Source organism: Nanorana parkeri, unplaced genomic scaffold, assembly GCF_000935625.1.
Source record: "Nanorana parkeri isolate BGI_ZX_2015 unplaced genomic scaffold, ASM93562v1 scaffold2821, whole genome shotgun sequence".
Classification (NCBI taxonomy): Eukaryota; Metazoa; Chordata; class Amphibia; order Anura; family Dicroglossidae; genus Nanorana; species Nanorana parkeri.
In genome coordinates, this window is record NW_017309089.1 from 8,259 (window position 1) to 12,378 (window position 4,120).

A 4,120-nucleotide genomic window follows, 5' to 3' on the forward strand; every position below is an offset into this window, starting at 1 on the left:
ATTTCCAGGGGGAAAGGGGTAATATAAAGGGGATAGGAGGGGAGTCCGGGGACATTATCAGGGGGGGGGGATAATATAAAGGGGAGAGGAGGGGAGTCCGGGGGCATTATCAGGGGTAAGGGGTAATATAAAGGGGATAGGAGGGGAGTCCGGGAACATTATCAGGGGTAAGGGGTAATATAATGGGGATGGGAGGGGAGTCCGGGGACATTATCAGGGGTAAGGGGTAATATAAAGGGGAATGGGGAGGGGCAGGTAGGGCTATGTATCCCTCTCAGTCTGTGACATGCTGTGACTTGTAGTCCCCCCCATTCTCCGGTCGGTTTCTCTCAGTGGGAGGGGCATGTTCGTTGCTCTGATGGTGGTGGTTGAGGAGTCAGGGCGGGTCAGGGAAGGTTCAGCTCTATAGTATATGTTGCCGCTATCAGGCGTCAGGGTTACACAAGGCCCCTGTGTGTCCCTGGCTGGGAATTTTCTCACACTCCGGGGAGGAATTTTCCGCTCTCTCTGCTGGGAATTTCCACAGTCAGCGTCTGCCGGGGACGGCGCCCATTATCCTGCCGTGCAGAACCTCCAGTGGTGCTAATCCCACCGCCGCGCATCCCGCGTGTTACATCATACGAGTCATTATTACTGTTCCGGTCCTACAATCACATCAGGGGGACACACACCATCAACGGTTCCAGACATCGGATCTGCCTGGTCACCATCATCTCCGGACCTGAGAATACACAACAGCTCAGCGGCCTGTTACCGGCACACAGCGGGGTTGTCCACGGCAATGAAATCTGACTCCCAGTACAGAGAATGCACAATCCCAGATCCATCAGACTTCAAGGAGGGACGATGAGAGTCCATCCCAATCCCAGATCCATCAGACTTCAAGGAGGGACAATCAGAGTCCATCCCAATCCCAGATCCATCAGACTTCAAGGAGGGACAATGAGAGTCCATCCCAATCCCAGATCCATCAGACTTCAAGGAGGGACCATGAGTCCATCCCAATCCCAGATCCATCAGACTTCAAGGAGGGACAATGAGAGTCCATCCCAATCCCAGATCCATCAGACTTCAAGGAGGGACAATGAGAGTCCATCCCAATCCCAGATCCATCAGACTTCAAGGAGGGACAATGAGAGTCCATCCCAATCCCAGATCCATCAGACTTCAAGGAGGGACAATGAGAGTCCATCCCAATCCCAGATCCATCAGACTTCAAGGAGGGACAATGAGAGTCCATCCCAATCCCAGATCCATCAGACTTCAAGGAGGGACAATGAGAGTCCATCCCAATCCCAGATCCATCAGACTTCAAGGAGGGACAATGAGAGTCCATCCCAATCCCAGATCCATCAGACTTCAAGGAGGGACAATGAGAGTCCATCCCAATCCCAGATCCATCAGACTTCAAGGAGGGACAATGAGAGTCCATCCCAATCCCAGATCCATCAGACTTCAAGGAGGGACAATGAGAGTCCATCCCAATCCCAGATCCATCAGACTTCAAGGAGGGACAATGAGAGTCCATCCCAATCCCAGATCCATCAGACTTCAAGGAGGGACAATGAGAGTCCATCCCAATCCCAGATCCATCAGACTTCAAGGAGGGACAATGAGAGTCCATCCCAATCCCAGATCCATCAGACTTCAAGGAGGGACAATGAGAGTCCATCCCAATCCCAGATCCATCAGACTTCAAGGAGGGACAATGAGAGTCCATCCCAATCCCAGATCCATCAGACTTCAAGGAGGGACAATGAGAGTCCATCCCAATCCCAGATCCATCAGACTTCAAGGAGGGACAATGAGAGTCCATCCCAATCCCAGATCCATCAGACTTCAAGGAGGGACAATGAGAGTCCATCCCAATCCCAGATCCATCAGACTTCAAGGAGGGACAATGAGAGTCCATCCCAATCCCAGATCCATCAGACTTCAAGGAGGGACAATGAGAGTCCATCCCAATCCCAGATCCATCAGACTTCAAGGAGGGACAATGAGAGTCCATCCCAATCCCAGATCCATCAGACTTCAAGGAGGGACAATGAGAGTCCATCCCAATCCCAGATCCATCAGACTTCAAGGAGGGACAATGAGAGTCCATCCCAATCCCAGATCCATCAGACTTCAAGGAGGGACAATGAGAGTCCATCCCAATCCCAGATCCATCAGACTTCAAGGAGGGACAATGAGAGTCCATCCCAATCCCAGATCCATCAGACTTCAAGGAGGGACAATGAGAGTCCATCCCAATCCCAGATCCATCAGACTTCAAGGAGGGACAATGAGAGTCCATCCCAATCCCAGATCCATCAGACTTCAAGGAGGGACAATGAGAGTCCATCCCAATCCCAGATCCATCAGACTTCAAGGAGGGACAATGAGAGTCCATCCCAATCCCAGATCCATCAGACTTCAAGGAGGGACAATGAGAGTCCATCCCAATCCCAGATCCATCAGACTTCAAGGAGGGACAATGAGAGTCCATCCCAATCCCAGATCCATCAGACTTCAAGGAGGGACAATGAGAGTCCATCCCAATCCCAGATCCATCAGACTTCAAGGAGGGACAATGAGAGTCCATCCCAATCCCAGATCCATCAGACTTCAAGGAGGGACCATGAGAGTCCATCCCAATCCCAGATCCATCAGACTTCAAGGAGGGACCATGAGAGTCCATCCCAATCCCAGATCCATCAGACTTCAAGGAGGGACAATGAGTCCATCCCAATCCCAGATCCATCAGACTTCAAGGAGGGACCATGAGAGTCCATCCCAATCCCAGATCCATCAGACTTCAAGGAGGGACCATGAGAGTCCATCCCAATCCCAGATCCATCAGAGTCATGCCAGCTGGACGAGGAGCAGCCCATACATACCTCGTATTAAGCTCTTCCAATCACCAGCTTGCTGGTAAATAAAGAAAAGGGACCTGCAAACCCCCATGAAGAGTGAGTGGAGCCACCTAAAAGGTTCAAGCGGATTCCGGCAGGTTAGGTGATAGGCGAACATCATGTGTCTATGAATTCCAATCGGCCAAATGGGACCCCCATAAACCTGGAGCACAATGCTGCTGTCAGAAACCTGCTGCTTCCGCGCATGCGCCAAGTCCTGGTTCCCATACTACGCTTGCGCGCGCCATGGATTGGGCGCGAAAATAAGGCACCAAATGGCTCACAGGAAGTGACACTCTCCAGATATTTTACCCGGATTGACTTTGACCTTGTTTGCCTGCAGCCTGCCCTTGACTTCGGATTGCTTCACTGGACTGCCTAAGCCTTCTCCTTTTGTACCTTCTCTGCCTGCTCGGTGTGACCACGGATATCCCTGCTGCAGAACCAGACATTGGCCGGCACGGTGATACCGCCTCTGGCCCTCCTGCCACTCACTGTCTATAAGAACTCTGTCCCCAATACCAGAGTCCCTAGGACACAAGGTGCAAGGGAGGCCTCCTCCCACATCCAGTCACCACACAGGTACGTGATAGCTGCTCTCTAGACTGAAGCTTAATTACAATACATTGTGGGTGCTGCCCTGTCCATTGGACCCCAGCATTGCATTCTGGGTTGGGTTGGTACCATGCTCAAGGCCGGATTTCCCACAAGGCCAACCAAGGCCCAGCCTCTGGGCAGCAGGGAATAGTGGGGCAGCAGGGGTGTGGAATTCCTATCTTCTAATGCCCGGGCGGGTAGTTGTTTTCTACATTTAGCCCGGCTTTGGGCAAGCAGAGATAAATGTACAGCGGGGGAAGGCGCCATTTGTTTTCTACAAGTGATCCCGGTGACATTGTAGGCACCATTCTCCAAGGGGGGGGTGTTTGGCAGGTAGGGCGGCGCGTTGAGGAACCTGGCCTTGGGGCAGCAGAGAGAGCAAATGAAGCCTTGACCATGCTTGTGTCTTCGTACCACAACGTGTGTCCCCGGGAGGTTCCTCATGGTCCCGGGACGAGGGGCACTTTTAGCCAAAGTGGGTGCTGACACCTTCCCAGTGATTGGTGATGTCCGGGGAGGCTGCGTGTCTCTGCACTCAGTGTGTGTGTGCCCCCCCCCCGTCATCTATTAAGGAATTCCGGAATGCCGGAAGCTCTGTACACAGCAGTGCCGTATTATAGCCGGCCTGG